A 14,332-nucleotide genomic window follows, 5' to 3' on the forward strand; every position below is an offset into this window, starting at 1 on the left:
CCATTAAAACATGCATATTTTTAAATTGCTGACAGTTCATGGAAGATTTCAAAAATTTAAATTACAAAAGTAGCCCCCTCCGCAACTTCGGGTGCTGCGGGGCCCCTAAATCAGCCCTAGTATTAAAGTAATTACATTCTTTCTTTTGCTGTGAGATTAATCCTTTTGCTAACTTTTGAAGATCAAGTTTATGAAAACGAGCAAAAGTAAACAAAAGCAGTTTGTTTCAGAAAAAAATATATTCGATGTTACATTAACTTCGGAAACGATCTGCTCAAAACTTGTAATTTTTCACTTACAATGTTAATGGCGGGATATCCGAACGCAAATGTTGCTTTAAGCTTGCTGTTGTGAACTCCATGATTTATATTTGTTAACGCTATTAATAGCCGTTGTGTTCCTTTTTAGACAGAGTTTTGTTTTTGTAGTTTGGCAACAGTAAGAAAAATTAGAATAATGTTTTGATTTCTTTAAGTGTGTAAGCAAATAAAATTTGGCTTTCTTAAGCAAGAAATGTAATTGTTTATTTAAAATATTTCTTTTCAAGTGTTATGGAATGGGGTCAGATTTAATTTAAGGGCAAGAGCGACTGAATGAAATAATATTCAGGTAGATTCAGCGCAACACTTGCTCCGCCCACTGACATAAGATAAACAAGATTGCCCCCCCCCTATTTTTTTCATTTGCCTCGTCTGCATGGAAATTATTTCCTTCTGTAGCAACGAAGCTGCCGTTTCTTCAAATTCTCTTCCACTCCCAATTATTCAAATTCTCAGTTAACTACAAACACAGAATTCTCCATCAGCCACTGCAAATGCCTGGAAATGGCGATGAGTAACCGCGGTGAATCACCGAAAATTCCGGAAGTTAAAAAATGCTTGAAGGAATGTTATTTGTGTTGTTTGCAGGTGCGCATGATTGGGGGAGGTGTGAATCACCCCGCATCCAGAACGAAGGTTTTAATCTCAAATCTGACGGGAAATTTTTTTTCATTTTCTTTGCATCGAGACGGAGAAGGAGGGAAGCTGTGGTTTTGAATCTCTTCGCAGCCAATTCGCGAGATGTTCTGTTTCGACTCTACCACATCTTTGAAATATTAGAAACGTCTTAGTTTTTTTCAAAAATTTTTGAATCATTACGTTATGTTACATTGCCATTCATTTACCATCTATATAAGTTGCAAAGTGCTTCCATTGAGGAAAGCTTCGGTTCTCTAATTTATTTTTCGAATTTAATGGGCCTATAAATGTATAAAAGACTGCACATTTATTCAAATAAATATTCTATATTAATTTTAAACTTACGTTTATTCTTTCATAATATATCTAATGGACATAAATTACAACGCATTTAATTTGTGATATGCCAAGCTGATATTTTCATGAACATTCGCAGGATTGTTTTAATCAATAGAAGTTGTTTCTTGCGTCGTAACATCATGTACACGCTACAAAATCATTTAAAATTATGCTTTGTAATTTAATTTAATTAATGACTTTTTTTTTTTTTTTTTTTTTTTTAAGGGAAGGTCAAATTGTCTGAGTTAAAATGTAAGTCTGCAATTCGTATTGCATGCGGGTCCTAACCAGTTTTTACCTCGATGAAAATCGTAACCTAAGGTTGTACATGAAAAATTAAAAATTAAAAGAGGGACAGCTTTACAATTTCATAAGAATAAAAAAATATATTAAAAATAAAAGATAAAACAAAATAAAATCTGAAAGGTTTCAGATTTTAAATTACGTCCAAAGGGGAGTTTTTTTAACATTTTCTGCGTTACATTTATTTACTAAATATCAAGTTCTTCGCACCCAAACCATAAAATTCGGTTCAACAGCAATATCGCTAAATAGTTTTAAAATGAGCATATCTTTAGAATTTCCAAAACAGAGACTCGCGCGTTGGAGATAAAAATGTTTTTTCTGTACAACGTTGCCGTGGCTTGCTTTGAAATCCCTGAGTTTGTTAATCAAAAATTCGTTAATGATTTACAAAATATGAAATAGAACATAAAACAAATTCCAAATTTCAAATTTGGGCTTCCACATGCCCATATTCGCAGTAGAATTACATCATTCAAAATTCGGTGGCTCTATGTACCGTTGTTTTACCACAATGCGAGAAATATACATATATTTATGCAGATTTTTCATTATTTAATTTCTTCGCAGGACTCTAACATTTGGTGGCAACAGTTTGAAAAGAGAAAAGGGCATTTATTTTGCGTGAACCATCGCAAAACGAAAACAATAAATAGTCCTTCAGGGACAAAGTCCCTTTGGACTAAAAATATTGATTTCCTCAGTTCAACGCTTCAAGCAAACTTATCAAGGGAAAACCGTTTTGAAGCCCAGAACCAAGTTGATCAATGAGTTCCGGGGTTGATGAATGGTTCTGGGCTTGAAAATACTTTTCGCTTTATAAGTTCTGCTTGAAGCATTGAACTGACGAGATCAATATTTTTATTTTCTATATATTTTTTTACTCTTTTGAAATTGTAAAGCTTTTCATTTTCTAATTTTTAATTTTTATTTTTTCATGTATTACCTTAGGGTACGATTTCATCGAGGTAAAAACTGGCTAGGACCCGCATGCAATACGGATTACAAACTTGTATTTTAACTAAGACCATTTGATCTTAATTTTAAAAAAAATTACATTTTTTTCGAGACTGCAGCAATTTGCCCAGATCGTCTTTTAGTTTTCAACTTTGATTTGAAATCTTCTTACGATGTTCTGACCTATGACTTTTGAGTTCATTGTTTGTTTAATATAGATCAAAGTAAAACACTGTTTATGGTCTCAAATTCTTGGCTTATGGCTTATGGACCACTCATATTCAAATCGCATGCAATCAAAAAGCAGCTGATATGCCAGACATTTTTTTTAACACGATGAAAAAAATTCTTAGAAATTTTTTTAAAATGATTACATTTTAAATTTTACTTGCTAAATATTTATCAGAACATACATAAACAATACTAATAATAGCGCAAAGGAAAAATTTCAACTTTATATTTATTTACTATCTGAAGTCTAAAGGTTTGGTATTAAAAGAAATTTCTGTTGGTCACATTAACTAATTCAAAGCTGTTCATAGCTAACTGTTAAATTTTCAAACCAGCTTTTATTTCAAATAATTCTAATTTGGAAAATTAATCACTAAATAACGTACTTTTAATATAAATTAAAAATAAACAAATTATGAAAACTTTTGAAGTTTTCAGAGAAAACGTTTCAGGTGAGATAAAGTTTGAGAATGAATAATGACAACATATTATCTTTCTTTTATTTATTAAATCTTTCTTTTACTTTATAGAAACGTATTTTGACTTTGAATGAATTTGAAATATACCTTTTTTGCAGGCAAATAATTACAAACTTCTTCATTTCCTTCTACAATTTGACACATGACGGCGTTTCGCTTCTGATAAATTTTGTAGCGCTGGAGAAAATTTAACTAGAAACTATCTTCACACAGATTGTAAATGGTTATCGGTGAGACGATTCTCGTTAATTTTCAAATATAAAATTTCAAATATAAATTAAAAGAAATAAACAAAAAATATACTGAAAGTTTTCAGATTTTACATTACCCCAAAAGGAGTGCTTTTTTTTTTTTTTTTTTTTTTTTTTTTTTTAACGTTTTGTGTGTTACCTCTATTTATTAAATATCATGTTCTTTACACTTAAACCATAAAATTTAATTCAACAGTAATATCGCAAAATAATTTTAAAATGAGCATATCTTTAGAATTTCCGAAACACCGTCGCGCGGCGTTGGAGATAAAAATGTTTCCTTCCCCCCGTACAGTGCTGCCATTGCTCGCCATAAATCAAAAATTCGTTAAAGTGTTATAAAATATGAAATAGATAATAAAACCAATTCCAAATTAGGGCTTCCAGATACCCATATTCGCTGGAGGTTTACGTTATTCAAAATCTAATGGCTCTAGGTACCGCTGTTTTATCACGACGCGAGAAACATACATACATTTATGAAGATTCAGCATTATTTAATTTCTATATGATACAGGGCTGTAATATTTGGAGGCAACAATTTGAAAAGTGAACAGACATTTATAACTTAAATTAAAGCCAAAACGAAATTAATAGCTCTTCTGGTGTAACACCCTTTGGACTAATAGGACAGGAAAGAGAATTTTTACAAATAAATGTGCTTCCAAACAAAACGAATATTCGTAATACAAAAATTCGTAACTGAGAGTATTTATTTGTTGGCAAGTACTAATAAAAACTAATCAAATCTATCTCTTCAAAACTCTAAATAAGATTTCTATTACATAAATTAGACCATTGTGGGCTTCTGATGCGTTAATGATAAAGAAAATAATGTAAAAGGCTATAACTTTTTTTAAATTCTTGTCGTAATAGTGCTATTTTTTGGCATATTCTTGAGATTTTTATTTGAAATATTAGAGCAGGAGTTGAGATGCAGGAAATGTACGAAATTAGTTTCATTCCAATTATGTTTTCCACAGCCGCAATTTATTCCTTATTATTTTATTTAGCAATTTTTAACGACTTCACGATTTTCTAAACGTTTATCACCTCAACGTTCAAATCAATGAAAATTTTTCAATAAACATGATGCAGGAAATGTACGAAATTAGTTTCATTCCAATTATGTTTTCCACAGCCGCAATTTATTCCTTATTATTTTATTTAGCAATTTTTAACGACTTCACGATTTTCTAAACGTTTATCACCTCAACGTTCAAATCAATGAAAATTTTTCAATAAACATGATGCAGGAAATGTACGAAATTAGTTTCATTCCAATTATGTTTTCCACAGCCGCAATTTATTCCTTATTATTTTATTTAGCAATTTTTAACGACTTCACGATTTTCTAAACGTTTATCACCTCAACGTTCAAATCAATGAAAATTTTTCAATAAACATGATGAAGGCAAATGATAAAATTTAAAAGAATTTTCTGATAAAAACTTGCATAAAATCATATGAAAGGACAAGGACCAATTTTTCTAATAAAAACATTAAAGATCGAATAAGGATAAATTATAAAAATCAAATTTTATAATTAAAATATATAAAAATGGATGGTGGTGTGGTGTATTTAATTATGGCAAAGCACACGAGGGCTATCTGCCTAAAGGGAGGGATGCCTTTCGTGGAGGACTTTCTAAGGGAAACTGGCTCGTATACACGTTACACATGGGGAAAACCACGAAAACGCCCATGCAGCCAGCCCGTTCGTATAAAAATGGATGAATGATAAAAAATGATTTATTTCTAATAAAAACCTGAAAACGTAGAAGCCCCCAAAATTGGTACCTTTAATTAAAACGTGAAAAAAAGGGTTTCTTCCAAACTGGACGCCCTTAATTAAAAAGAAAATTAGGTTTTTGAACAAATTTTAGCTAATGCTTTAAAACCGTTTTCTTGGAAATAACATTTACAACTTTTTCAGGCATATCTGCTTTGTGCAATGTCACACTATTTTGTTTTATCAATATATTTAATTACGAAAGATTTTGAAAGCATTTGAGAGTTGAAGACCTCATTCGAATCTATAACATCTTTCAAGTGTTCTGATAATTTTTTATTGTAATAGGGAGTAATGTCATATTTAATTTTGTCGAGTATCTATAGTGAAATTATTGCTTAAAATTTGAAATTCTGAATTTTTTCTCAATCTAGTTTAGAGGCATTTACAATCATAAATTTTTCAAGTAATATCAGGTATCTGCATACGACATTCTAATGAATTAAATGTTCCATCTCGATGAGAAATCTTTTTGAAAGCTTTTGGATATGCACAAATATTGTCCCAATTTATTTTATTTTTATATTTTAAGATAAAAAGTTCTAATAACGTCTTATATTTTTCAATAATTATCTGATCCACAGCCTTTTAAAAATTTCTAATCAAATTTTCAAATAATTTATCAATTCTCGGAACTTTCCTCCAAATTGGTATCCATTCATAGGTGATCATTTTCAACAAAGGGTTTTTCCAATTCATAACCATAATATTCGTTATCAATTTTTCTTTGAAATTAAAAATATAACATTCATTAATTATTTTTCTATGGCTTCATCAGAGAGATTGCCCTGACACTCTTTAAGAAAATAACTTCTTCGTTCATCATCTACTGTTGTTAAATCTACATATTTTGACTGGATATATTTCAAAATCAATTTATCTTTTCCTAGATTTGAGTCTCAGTATAAAATTCCAAGCTGTTGAATTCTTCCGTTATTTATTGCTAAAAATTTTTATTAAATACATTTTTATAATGACCTAATGCTCCCGTGAAAATTCCATTTTCTAAAATATAGCCTTTATCAGATGCGGTTGCTACTGATTTTTTATTCACTTTAACTGAATATAAGTCAGGTTTTTATACTTCTAAACTAAATTCATGGTTCTGCAATGCTCATTTTTATTTAACAAGCAATCCCTGTAATCTTCAAATGAAATTATGACACATTTTTATACATTTTGACTTCAAATGACACTTTTTTTATACATTTTGACTTCTAATACACATAGCACGCCTCCAAAAATATACGCACAATTTGAGTGATATAAGTATACACTAATTTTTTGTTCGTCATTTTCACAAAAAATATACGAATGAAAAATGCTGAAGATATTGCCTACGCTTTATCTTATTTTCCACACGCTATTGTTACGAAAATTATACGAAGCAATATGTAGTGAAAGAAAAAATGGAAATTACCGATATGACAGTACTTTTCATTCGTTATTTTTACTAATATTATACGAATTATAAAACCCTTGGAAAAAAAATCTGTTCCTAGTATCTGTTGATTAACCGCCCTTTTACATTCGCTCCTTTTTCTGAGAACAAGAGAAGATAAGAAAAAAGAAGAGAAAGTAAGCCCCCTCCCCCCAAAAAAAATCAGAATTTTGTCATACTGTAATTAGTTTTATATATTAATAATAATAGAAACTCTTCGAAACAGAAAACGTAATCCTAATGTTTCACATAAATTTAAATTACTCTGATCACATAATAATCACATGAGATTAAATTTTTGAATTTATTTTTATGTATGGAAGAAATCTATGTACGATTCCAATAATATATTGTACAAGAACAATTTTTGTTATGAATTTTTAATGTGGGGCATAGATTTTATTTTATTTTATTTTTTAATGTATGATACTCAAAATATCCGAAAAGTTTAATTGCTATCAAAAAGTCATATCACGCTAATTATGCGTTTCGAAAATATAGCATAATTAGCACGAAACATGTAATTTTCTTTCCTGCTTGCAAACCTTTAAGCAAATTAAATATCTAAAAACATTTGAAATAATTATATTTTCTCTGAAATAGTTACGAACACTTTAATTTGGAGATCTTCAAAGTGAGTACATTTTTCGTTAATTGAAGGTAAATGCGGGGTTTCTTTCTTAAAAATCTACGCTTGCTGATCCCTTTTTACTCCCTTGTACGAAATAAAGGAAGTATTGTAACCACGAAAAATTCCAGGTACCCTATTTCAGCGAAAATATCCATTTTGTCCGCTATCGAATGCAATTTAACGATCTTTTTGCATGATCTCTGTACGTATGAACAGGATACATACGGTTACAATTGCATATGAAATCAGGTACTGTTATTCAATTACAATAACTATTACGGTAATACAGGAACCGGACCAAAATGTCGTCAAATGATAGCCAAGTTTGGCTGAAATTTGACGATAAAAATTAGTTGCCAAAACTTTTGCTAGCTTGGCGATATTTCGCGAAATTACCGAGATAACCATTTCTTAATGTTAAATAGATTAGCGCCTGTATCCTTATTTTTATGGCAGAGCATCGTCTCTGTAGGTTTTAATGTTATATTATACAGAAAAATAAAGCAATTTCATTAAATTGTCTATCCATGTACAAAATTCATCACAAGGTATTTATATTTCTCATGCAAACATTTCTTATGAATTAATTAAAGGGACGTTGAGAATAAAAATTTATGCAATACGAAAATTAATTTATTACACAGATTAATTTAGATGCTTAATTATTTTAATTAACGCATTTAATAATGAACACACAAAAACAATGTACTAGATTCCCGCATATTAGCCAACCATCAAACGGAAAGCATGTTTTCTCGCTTCCGGTGAAATCCGCAGCAAAAATCAATCAGGGCTTTCAAGTTCTTTGTCGCATCTCCATGACACAGCTAATTCTTTGAATTTATGTCGCTACATGAATCTTTTATAATTATATTACTATTTAAAGAAGGTAAATAAAAAATTTTACGTTTTCAGTATTTAATATCCATACTTCCTTATCTTAAATTACGACCAAAGGGGACTTTTTTTAGCATTTTGTCTGTTAACTTTATTTATTAAATATCACGTTATTCACACTGAAACGATAAAATTCAGTTCAAGAGCAATATCACAAAATGTTTAAAAGAGCATATCCTTAATGTTCACTTCCACGCCTGTCGAATTAATTTCTACTTTTTCGTTGCCCTGCGTTGGCAACAGGCTTTTGAGATTTGTCGTTCGTAGGATTCGGTCGCTAAAAGCGTAGCTAGCCTGTAACGGTTGTAATTATTATTTTATGCTTATCTGTACTCTTGAATTATTACTAAATGTTTACGTGTGAATGTTCTATTATTAAATGTATTCAGTTTGGTTTAAATAGACGTGAGGGACTGAATTTATTAAGTATGTTTAAAGTAGAAACTGCGTCCTCCATGTCGGCGCCATTCTAATACGAGGTACGTAAACATCATTTGGAGGCACCGACGAGATCAGATCAAGAATTCGTCAGCAGTTCAAGTACAGATAAGTGATTATTTTTTAGTTCGATTTACATCTAAATTTGATTCTTGAAGTTTTATATCTATTTTGTATTGATTTTGATTTTGAACTTGAATACTTCGATTACTTATTATGGATCAAGCTACTGTCATTAGATTGCGTGGTAGGACAAAAGCGGCTTCACAAGGCTTCAGAATACCATTTCTTCCGATTTATCTAAAAATGAAGTAATTTTGCATCTGGAGCGCTTAGAAAGGATTTATTCAGATTTTGATAAATTTGATGCCCAATTACCAGAAGAACAGTCAGAAATTGAAGATTTTGAATCGAAGTATTTTGATTTGAAACTTCAGTATCAAAATTTATTAGATGTATTAAATGCGGCTAATGTGCCAAATGTTACAGGAAATTCTAATATTAGTAACTTTAAGTTACCTAAGTTGAATATTCCTATTTTTTCGGGTAACTTTAATGACTGGATGAATTTTAAAGATTTGTTTGTTGCAACAGTGCATAATACTTCTTTATCGAATATACAGAAATTTCAGTATTTAATCGGATCACTTGCTGATGAACCAGCTTCTATAATTAAACATATTCCGTTATCAAATAATTCTTATGAAGAAGCATGGGCAAAATTGCTCGCTAGGTACGATAAAAAGAAACAAATCGTACAATCGTTAATTAAAACATTTATGGATCAAAAATGTATTTCACAGGTTGATAATGTTAATTTACGGCAATTAGCTGATACTTCCGATGAAGTTATCAGAGGTTTAAAAGCTCTTGGTGACAAAGCAACTTCTGTGGATCCATGGTTAATATTTATGTTGCTTCAAAAGGTAGATTCAGAAACTCGAAAGTGCACACACATGAACCGACAGAAAACAGCGGAAGATGATTTTCCTACATTGGAATCATTTTTTGAATTTTTAAATTTAAGGTGGTCTTCTCTCGAAATTATCATAAATAAAGAAGCGGAAGCTAAAGTTGTTGATAAAAGTAGTAATGTTAGTTCTAAAACATTACAGAATTCTAAATTTAGTAATACTAAATGTTCGAAACGTAACGGACTTCATGCGTTATATAAATGCGTTAAATTTAAGAATTTGGATGTTACTGCTAGAAAGAACTTTGTACGGAAACGAGGATTGTGTTTTTTATGTTTAAACTCACGTCTAATCAAAAACTGTAAATCACAGTTAAAGTGTAATTTGTGTAATTCAAAAACGCATAATAGTTTGTTGCATGAAGATATTAAAGCTAACGACGTACAGCTTTTAAAAGCGCCAAATGAAAACGAAAGCACTCCAGAGAGAATTTCAAATGAATCATGCGAGGGTCAAGGTCAGGTAGTTGTCAGTAATACGATTCAAAATTGCAACTCTGTGATTTTGCATACAGTTCTCGCACTCGCATTTTCATCCGGTGGCGAAACTATCGAAATTAAATTATTATTGGATTCCGGAAGTGAAAGTTAGTTTATTTCTGAACGAGCTGTTCGAAGATTAGGATTAAAAAGAACAAATCAAAGGTTACTTTTGCGTGGAATTGGCGGAGTGCCAGCTTCCAAAACTCGTGGTTTTGTTGATTTTAAAGTTCGGTCAAAGTTAAATAATCAAGTAATTGATGTTAACGCATACATTTTGGATAGGTTAACTTTGCCATTGCCGGAACAAGTGATTAATGTAAAGCATATAGAATACATTAAATCTATTCCGTTAGCGGATCCGAATTTTGCTCAACCCAAAGAAATTGATTTGATTTTAGGAGCTGATTATTTTTTCTCCGTTTTAAGATGTGTCCAAATATATGGTTCGAAAACTGAGCCTGTAGCTCAAAATACAATTTTCGGTTGGGTGATTGCTGGGAAGGTCGGAAACAATATGGAAGGCCCAAAAACAGCAAATGCACACTTCATAAAGTTAGAAGATAATATAAATATTGATTACGAACTTAAACGTTTCTGGGAAATGGAGGATATTGTCGATGTTGGGAAGAAGGAATTTCTGACACCTGAGGAACAATTTTGTGAATCACATTTTCAAAACACTCATGCTGTTAATTCAGATGGGCGATTTGTTGTAAAACTTCATTTTATAAATCGCATTTGAAGTTGGGTGATTCAAAACCGGCAGCAATTTCTAGGTTGCGTTCCATGGAACGAAAATTCAAAGATAATCCGGAATTTGAAAAACAGTATAAAGATTTCATACGTGAATATGAACAGTTAGGACATATGACTGTGATTAGTGATGATTTATCTAACAGATCGGATACAGAAAAGTTTTATCTTCCTCATCATGCGGTAATTAAACCTTCTAGCACAACGACAAAATTAAGAATAGTTTTTGATGCATCCTGCAAATCTGAAAATGGTATATCATTGAATTCTCTTTTAGGGGTAGGTCCGAAATTACAAAGAGATATTTTTGAGATTTTGATTTAATTTTCGATTTCCTAAAATTGTTTTCACAGCCGATGTGGAGAAGATGTATCGTCAGGTGATGGTAGCCCCTGAAGATCAGAATTATCAATTGATACTTTGGCGATACAATTCCAGTGATAAAATGCGCACGTACAAGTTGAAAACAGTTACTTATGGTCTTTCCTCTGCTTCATTTTTAGCAACTCGATGTCTGAAGCAGGTAGCTTTAGAGTCTAAAGAGGAATTAGATGTATCTCGTATATTGCAAGAGGATATGTATATGGACGACTTATTGTCGGCCGCAAATACAGTTGATGATGCAGTATTTGTCTGCAAGAAAATATCTTCAATTTTACATGCACGTGGTTTTGATTTGAGGAAGTGGAATTCAAATTCTGTAGAATTCTTAACTGAATTTAAGGAACATTGTCCATTGAATTCTGATTTTGAGATATCTCCTAATTCGAGTTCGAAAGTCTTAGGACTTTTTTGGAATTCAACTACTGATACCTTCAATTTTAAAGCTACACTGCACATCAACGCACCTATAACAAAAAGACGCATATTAGCAGAATCTGCTCGCATTTTCGATCCTTTAGGTCTCTTATCTCCTTGCACTATATTGATTAAAATATTCTATCAAAAACTATGGTTAGTTAAAGGCGACTGGGATTCAGTTGTTCCCCAGCATATCTCAGATGATTGGTTTAAATTTCAAGAGACATTCAGTCAAATCAATAATTGTGAAATTCCGAGATGTGTCATACTTACAACGGACAGTGTTATCCAACTACATGGATTTTCTGATGCATCTTTGCAGGCTTATGCAGCAGCCATTTACTGTCGCCAAAAATGCAATGGTACGGTTAAGGTTAATCTTTTGGTATCAAAGACTAAAGTCGCACCTATAAAGCAAGTATCCATTCCTCGATTAGAGCTCTGTGCTGCGTATTTGTTGACCAGATTAATGCGATCTCTATTGAACATTTTAAAGAAGTTTGATTTTGAAATCTTTGCGTGGACGGATTCCAAGGTAGTTCTGTCTTGGCTATCAGCTCATCCACGTAAGTGGAAAACTTTTGTGGCAAACAGAACATCTCAAATCATAGAAGTGATACCTATTAAACATTGGAATCATGTTCCCTCTAAACAGAATCCTGCAGACATTGCTTCTCGTGGTATTGAACCTCAACTCCTACCAAATTGTACTTTGTGGTGGAATGGTCCACCATGGTTGCGTCAGGAAGAGGAAAAATGGCCTGAATATGAATTAAAATCTGAAGATGATGCTGAAGTAAAGGCCGAACAAAGATCTGATCCTATTTTTATTTCTCATATACGTGAATCAAAGGATTTATTAGCTAATTTGTTCGAGCATTATTCTTCGCGTTGTAAAATTGTTCGTATTCTGGCTTACTGCCAAAGATTTATTACTAATTGCAAGAAGCATCATGTTACTCAGAACATTTCACGTAGTGGCATTAACTCCAGCTGCCTTATGCCGCTAACATTTCTAGAGATTCGAGTAGCAGAAAATTTCATTATTCGTTAGATTCAGAATCATCATTTCAAAGATGATTTACAATGTATTAAAAAAGAGAAACCTTTACCCAAGAAGAGCCAACTACGTTCTTTGTATCCATTCGTAGATAAAGATGGTCTCTTACGGGTGGGAGGACGTCTTCGAAATTCATCTTTAGCATTTAACATCAAACATCCTGTCATACTTCCTTCTCGACATAAATTTAGCGAATTACTAGTGAAAGAACTTCATATTACTTACCTTCATGCTGGTCCTTCTTTATTATCACACCTCATTAGACAATCTTACTGGATAATTGGAGGAAAGAAACTGATACGCTGTTGTGTCAGCCATTGCTTAATATGTCATCGATTTAAAGCTGCTTCAAATCCGCAGTTGATGGGTGACTTACCTGAACATCGTGTGACTTTGGAACGACCTTTTTACGCATCTGGTGTGGATTACGCTGGTTCTATTACCATGAAATTTAATAAAGGTCGTGGCTCTAAAACAATGAAAGGCTATATAGTTCTGTTTGTTTGCTTGTCGACTAAAGCTGTGCATATAGAAGCAGTTAGTGACCTGACGGCAGACTCGTTTATCGATGCACTTAGACGTTTCATTTCACGTCGCGGTGCACCACGGCACATTTACAGTGACAACGGTACCAATTTTGTGGGAGCATGCCGAAAACTACAAGAACTAAATCAGATTTGGTCTTCCTTGTATGCAACGGAATCGGTTTCCCGAGAACTAACTAAGTCATCTATTGAATGGCATTTTATACCGCCTGCTTCGCCCCACTTCGGAGGAATACGGGAAGCCGGCATTCGCTCAGCGAAATTTCATCTGAGAAGAGTATTGAAAGAGACTCTTTTAACCTACGAAGAGTTGTCAACGCTACTTACCCAGATCGAGGCTATTTTGAATTCACGTCCACTTACTTACGTGAACGATACTGATATTGACTGTATTAATGTTTTAACCCCTTCTCATTTCATTACAGGTGATACTTTAACTTCCTTTCCAGAGACCCATCAAACTTTACGCACAAGGAGTTCTAGGTGGGAACTTGTACAGAATCTACGTCTGGGATTCTGGAAGCGATGGAAAAAGGAATACTTGACTTCGCTTCAGCAGAGATCCAAGTGGCAGTACAACAGACCCACTCTAAAAATCGACACGGTGGTTCTTATCATCGAAGATAGATCTCCACCGCTAACTTGGCCTATAGGACGGATCATCGATGTCCATCCGGGCAAGGATGGCTTAGCTCGCGTAGCCACTGTCAAAACTAAAACTGGTGTTTTCAAAAGATGAATTAATAAAATTTCACCGTTGCCTGTGTATCAGGACTAAACTTGATAGGGTGGGAGTATGTTCACTTCCACGCCTGTCGAATTAATTTCTACTTTTTCGTTGCCCTGCGTTGTTAACAGGCTTTCGACATTTGTCGTTCGTAGGATTCGGTCGCTAAAAGCGTAGCTAGCCTGTAACGGTTGTAATTATTATTTTATGCTTATCTGTACTCCTGAATTATTACTAAATGTTTACGTGTGAATGTTCTATTATTAAATGTA

The sequence above is a fragment of the Stegodyphus dumicola genome, chromosome 1 (genome assembly GCF_044657685.1).
Source record: "Stegodyphus dumicola isolate Sdum_Otavi_A_Nest chromosome 1, ASM4465768v1".
Classification (NCBI taxonomy): Eukaryota; Metazoa; Arthropoda; class Arachnida; order Araneae; family Eresidae; genus Stegodyphus; species Stegodyphus dumicola.